This window comes from Tupaia chinensis, unplaced genomic scaffold (genome assembly GCF_000334495.1).
Source record: "Tupaia chinensis unplaced genomic scaffold, TupChi_1.0 Scaffold144702_1, whole genome shotgun sequence".
In the NCBI taxonomy this organism is placed as follows: Eukaryota; Metazoa; Chordata; class Mammalia; order Scandentia; family Tupaiidae; genus Tupaia; species Tupaia belangeri.
The window spans coordinates 467,194-473,859 of record NW_006204563.1 but is presented as its reverse complement, the minus strand read 5'-3'; the positions used below and the strand labels follow the sequence as shown (position 1 = coordinate 473,859).

General features: G+C 37.0%; 1 protein-coding gene across 4 annotated transcripts in view; it reads left to right on the top strand.

The window, feature by feature from the left end:
* Positions 1–2,100: 2,100 nt before the first annotated feature.
* Positions 2,101–6,666, top strand: part of PIK3C2G (phosphatidylinositol-4-phosphate 3-kinase catalytic subunit type 2 gamma) — a 469,433-nt gene continuing 464,867 nt past the window's right edge. For 2 of the 4 annotated variants that reach the window (XM_027767815.1, XM_006167334.3), the window contains exon 1: positions 2,101–2,173. The gene's annotated coding sequence lies outside the window, so the exon portion shown is untranslated. The remainder of the gene's footprint in view (positions 2,174–6,666) is intronic. The other 2 variants (XM_027767814.1, XM_027767816.1) reach the window with 2 other exon arrangements.

Sequence of the window (6,666 nt, the reverse complement as noted above, 5' to 3'; positions counted from 1 at the left end):
TTCAATTGTTTTTGACTCCAAAGCTGAACTAACCCCTTTTCTTTTTCTTTCTTTTCTTTTCTTTTTTTTTTTTTTTTGTTATTGTTTTATTCCACAAGGTGGGTGTTCCCTGAAAAGAGACCAAGGGAAACAGAAAGAGAGAAAGTGAGAAATCACCCCCCAAGGGGAGATGGCCATGCCACAACCCCTTCATCTCCATTCTCCTCATATTCATTCTTTCTGTGTTCCCTATATTCAAACACTTAGGCTAGTAGTGATATCAACAAATGTGATTCGGTTTTGGATCTTATGTAATGAAGTGTATTCACATTTGGAACATTGCATAAGTTAGTAAATCAATATTTTGCTTAATGTTGACAAAATTATGTATGAGTAAAAGATTCAGTGCGAGATGAACTGATAAATTCTTTTTACTTTAAGTTTTCTTTTTTGAGAGATTTTTGCTGTAGGGTACAAGTGCTCACTGGAGAGACAGACAGAAAGTGAAAAATCACCCCCCCCCGGGGGGGTATGACTATGCCACAACCCCTCCTCCTCCATTCTCCTCTCGGGATTTTGGGCATGCCCACACATGTGTCTGGTGTGTTTCAAGCTGCCAGGTACAGGACTTGAACCATGGTCAGTCACATGGAGAGTCTAGCGCCTTAACCATTATACCATCTGCTGGCCCTTTTTCTTTTTTTTTTTTTTTTTTTTTTTTAGGTTTTTTTGCCATAGGGAATGTACACTCGACAGAGAGGGAAAGTGAGAAATCACCATCTGGGGGGGATGGCCACACTCCAATCCCTTCTTCTCTATTCTCCTCTCGGGATTTTGGCCATGTATGCACATGTGCCCTGCATGATTTTCAAGCTGCTAGGTCTGGGAATTAAGCTGCAATTGTCCATGTAGAAGTCCAGTAGTGGTTAAGGTACTGGACTTCCGTATGGACGACTGTGATTTGAGTCCCGAAACTGGTGGCTTGCTTTCTTGCTTTCCCTTTCTCTCTCTGTTGAGCACACAGGCCCTATTGCACATTTTTAAAAATTTGCTACCTGCTGGCCCCTAAACTGATAAGCTTTAATATTAGTGTGCAAAAAGTGTAATAGGATTACAGATTCCATATTACAATTAGCATTTAGTAAGTTACTATTTGATGAGTTTTGGTGTAATGTCAAATGATAGTTATGATGATCTGAAAAAGCTACTAAAATAGTTCTCCTTCCAACTACCTATCTGAGTAAGGCTGAATTCAGAACACTATATTGCAACAGATTAAATTCAGAAGTAGATATCAGAATCCATCTGTCTGTTAAACTAGACATTGTAGAAATATTTAAAAATATTTTTGTTTTTAGAACTATTTTTACTTTTTCATTACAATGTGCTATTATTTTGCATGTAATGATTTATTTTATTTTTTAAATTTTTATTTACTTTTATTTATTCATCACTTATTTTCGTTTGACTCCAGGGAGACACAGAGAGAGAGGGAGTGAGAGAGAGAAAAAGTGAGAAATCAAGCCACCAGGTCCAGGACTCAGACCGTGGCTGGCCATGTGGGAGTGTCCAAGCGCCTTAACCACCACACCACTTGCTGGTCCTGTGTAATGATTTATTTTTAAAATAAATAATAGAAATTATAATTTTTCTCAATTTAATTTTGAATATGGAAATCTATTTATAGAAAAGAATATGACAAAGCTACCCTGTACACCTTTAATTCAAACTTTGCTGAATCATCAAAGGGAGTTTTAGATCTTAGGTAGGTAGTGACAAATGATGGGGAGAATCTCATAAAATAATAAAATTTTTAACAGAAGTTTATAAAAATCTTTTTATAGCTTTGATCCCCGATTGCAGTCCATGGGGGTTGGTGAAAGAGGGAGTTAGTGAGAGTTTAAACAAGTAGATTATTGCTAGTACCAGTTTAGTTGTATAGAGAACATGCGTCAATAGTGTTAGTGGAGATTAGAGAAAATGATTTTGATAGTTCTCACGCCATTCACCCAAGTGGTCAAACACATCAAGGGAACATGTAGTTGTGTGAGTGCAACAACTGATAAGATAAAGTCAACAGTGAACAAAACTCCTTTCATAGTGTTTTAGTGAATCATTAAACAGAAATGAGCTGCTAAGCTTCTGGCATTTCTAGTGGCAAGAAAAATGATACTTAAAAGGAAGAAAATATAAGGTAAGTAATATGACTATGCAATGTATCATAAAATATTCTCTGTGGTGAAGTTTTCAATATTAAGGGTGTTTGGTTTACGTAATCATAGAAATCCTTGAATAATTATTAAATTATTTATTCAAAAATGGAATTAGAATTCTGTAAGTGAAGTTTTCCTCTATGTATGTGTGTTTGTGTGTGTGTATAGTTCATTTCAAAGGTCATTTTCCTGGATAACAGTTTTTGAAAGCATATAGAACAGCAAGAATAATTAATATTTTAATTTAATTGTTGAGGATCTCATTTCAGAGCTCTTCTTTCAGAGAGAGCATTGTAAACTCAAAAAGGTTAAACTGGTCAGATCAGTATTTGACTTCTACCTGGTTCAAAGTACAATTCAAATTCAAAGAGAGAAGAAAGTAAAATGAAAATATTAAAATCCTAGTTAACTTAGACATTTTAATCACAGCATATAGTTAAAGAATAATCATTAGTGAGAGTACATGCTAAACTCTCAAGAAAATGAAGTCCATAGTACAGACCTTCAGGTTTTTTCATCTACTAGTTTATGAAAGTGGCTTTCATTTTATCATAGATTTCCTTTTTTTTTAAAGAATTATTTTATTTAACTTTATTTATTATTATTATCATTATTATTTTCCAGTTTTATCAGAGAGACACACACAGAGAGAGAGGAAGTGAGAAAGCAAGCAACCAGGTCCGAGATGTGAACCATAGTTGGCCATGTGGGAGTCCAGCACCTTTAACCACCATGCCACTTGTCGGCCCCAATAGATTTCCATTTTCTATGGTTCCTCCAGTTACAAACAGAATTTCAAATTCAGAAATTTCAATTGTGACACTGGGCTTCACACCAAATTTGCATTTTAATAATATAAATTGGTTATATGGGGGGAAAAAAGCTAGAAACCTCAGAAACTATTTTTAAAACTCTCTAATTCACAATATAATCTGAGAATTTTTATGTTCTGGGTATTACATTAGATAAAAGGAGTATCAAGAGAATTATGATTGAACTGCTGTGTTCAGGAGCTTATGTTCAATAGGAGGCAATGAAGTAACCATTACAGTGCAAAGTACACTGTGATAATAACTGTGAGACACAGGAGCTATATTATATGAGTTTAGTATAAAATAGTGATAAAAATTAGCTGCCAAGTTAATGTGGGTAAACCAAATATATTACATCAAGGCAAATAACTTTACCTGCCAAAAACATGTCTAAAAGAAGAAAAACATTTTCTCCCAAATTTCACAGTACTTAGCAGAACAGAAAACGGCCGGACAGTAGAGGCAATAGAATCGTAAATTAATGGTGAAGCCTAAAAAGAAAATAAAAGAATACTGAAATAATCCCAGTGTAGTCAGCCCCAGTCAAATCCTTAGTGAATGAGAAATTATAGACTCTAACGTTAGGCAGTATGAAAAGTTGGAATTTTGGAAGTTGTAGATAAATTGCTAAAAAGTTATCATACAGGCAAATAAATGAAGGTAAAAGCCCTAAAAGGAAATTATTCACACACACACACAGAGAAATAGAAAAGAAAGAACAAAATTAATTTTCAGGATATTAAAAAAAAAACTTTGAAATAATTAGTACAATACTTACTTCTAAAAGTTAAAAGTCTTTTCTATGAAAATAACACCCAAGAACTCAGTTAAAATGAAAAGAAGTTAAACTTTTACCTGAGAAATAAATTTTATTTATAAATTAAATCTTTAGTATTTAAAAAAAAAATTCAAACCCTTTACAAGATCCACTGAGTTTATTAGAACATTGCTTTACCTACCCCTTGCATAACCTGCAACTAGCAAATTGCAAGTCAAGGCAAATTCTCAAAAGGACAGTCGGGTACAGCCAATGTGGGGTAGCTGGCTGCCCTCTCTGTGGCTTTGCAGTGAGGCTTAACTAGTTGAACGTGCCAAGGTTCATTGTCGAAATTTACTACCATACAGTTCATCCTTCTCTCAGGGAAAATGCACAATACTTCTAATTCTAAGTCTGAGGTCTAAAACTAAGTCCAATTTAGTAATTTACCATTAGCAGTATGACTGCCATGCAGACCAGAATTCTCAATGGACAAGCCTAGGGCTGTCTCTCCTCACAGGCAGATGTACACAGAAATTCAAATTTAATCAAATGATTGCTTGGCAGACTTGATGTATTAAAAAGGGGAACATTATTGGCCCAGCCACAGTGCCACAGATGGTGGGGTGCTGTGCATAGTACTGAAGTCATATGGGAAGGACCATGGCTTAGATCTCAGGTTGACCCGAACAGTCCCGGTGCACCTGTGAGCCTCACTGCAAGGCCATAGGAAGTATCTTGGTGTGACAAGAACCTGTCATGGCCCACCCTACCTCCCCTTCCTCCATTTCATGAAGGAAAGAAACTTTTTAAAAAGAGGGGAGGATATAATTTAAATATTTAATAGCAATAGACTAAGATAACAAGATTCATTTATTTTTATGCTGGAGATAATCTATCACACGATTTTCCAAAACCTATCACAATGGCTTGATGAAGGAAAATGACATGCTGTGTAAAACATAATGTGTATTCAATAAATTCTAGAAATTTGCTTCTTCACCACAAGACTTCTCACAGCTTTTAAGATGCCAGTGTTTATTATTAATGCCTCAGAGGGAACTATCATTCCCTGTCTCCCAAATAGATTTTTGGGGGTGGTGGGCAGAAAGAACATCTAGTGATAACTCCCAGAACTAGGAAACCAGGAAATCTAGGCTTAAATTATACAGTTTTAATACTCGAAAGAGTCTGGTTTCGTCTCCCACGGTACACGTGAGGACATCTCTTTTGTGGTATGCCCGACATCTACAGGGAAAGAAACAAGGACAATCAGAATCAGTAAGCCTCGAAACTGTCAGAATTGCTAGGAAGCAGGAACTATTTTAATTCAATCAGGGAGCTGCCAAGGACACCTGAGAATGGAAGAAACACAGCAGAAAGCAGAGGCAAGAGGAAAGACTTGGTCCTGGCAATGGGACTGAATTCTTAGTTCAAATAGTGTCTGAAGTCAGCCCTACCCTGGAATTTTTAAGCTATATTGGGTTATTGGAAAAGTCATGATGCATTTTTGCACAGAAAAACAGAAAAAATTGTCATGACTTTCCTAACGACCCAATATATGCCTGTAAATCTGTCCTTTTTTTAAAAAAGGAATGATTTATTAAATTTTACTTATTATTATTTAAATTTGTTATAGGGCACACGTGCTCACAGGAGAGAGAGAGAGGAAGAGAGAGAGCGAGAAAGTAAGTCACCAGATCCAGGACTTGAACGGCCATAGGCCATGTGGAAGTCCAGCTCCTTAACACCATGCCACCTGCTGGTCCCTCTCTGTATTTTTTTTTTAATGGGTAATTTTTGTTTTTTTTTTGTTTTTAGCCAGAGGGCATGTCTCTTTCTCACAGAGAGACAGAGTGAGAGAGAGAAAGGAGAAAGCACCCCATGGTGCACAGCAATCCCTTTTCCTCCATCTCTCTCTCCCTTCAGGATTTTAGGCATGCAAGCACAGTTGCCTGCATGTTTCTCAAGCTACCAGGTTCAGGACTCAAACGAAGCAGCTGGTCATGAGAGACCCAGCTGCCATAACCACCAGGCCACAGAGCTGACCCCTCTCTTTCTCTCTCCCTATCCTAAGACCAAATTGCAAATAGTATAAGCTTTATCTATTAACAATTTTGGGTAAGTTTCCTCAACTTTCCTTCCATGGGCAGGTTTTCGTATGCTTAAGATCATCATATTCTTTGTATTTGTCAAGCTATATAATCCCCCCTTAAGGTCCCTCTTAGATCCTCCTTTCCTCTAGGTCTCCCTTGAGATCACCATATTCTTCACTTATGTCATCCCCATTAAGAGCTTCATATTCTTTGTATATGTCCAGTTGTACAATACATATAAAATACTTCAGGGCAGGACCAGCAGTTGGCATAATGGCTATATCACTAAATTCTCATGTAGTCAACTACAGTTCGAATCCCAGGCCTGGTGGCTTAAACTCACGCCAGGCATGTGTGTGTGCGTGCCCAAGATCCCGAGAGGAGAATGAAGGAAAAGGGATTGCGGCATGGCCATCCCCCCGGGGGTGATTTCTCACTTTCTGTCTCTATGTCTCTGTCTTTCTGGCGAGCACACACACCCTATAGCAAAAACCTCTCCAAACAAACAAAAAACAAAAACAGTTCTGGGTATGTCTTATTCTTGTCATGTCTCTTTGAGGTGATTTATTTTACCTCTGCTTTGACACACTGGGTAGTATTTTTACATTTACTTCTAATATATATTCATTTTATTTGCAAGTTCTCAATTTTGACCCACTGTACTACTTCAGGCATAATAGCAAATTAATGCAAAGCTTCCTTCCAGTCACCTACACTTAAGCACAGGTCTCTGACTCAGTGAGATCTTTTTGTTATTAGGATTTCTACACAAAGTCTCTGTATCCTGAGCACGTGAAATAGTATCTGGA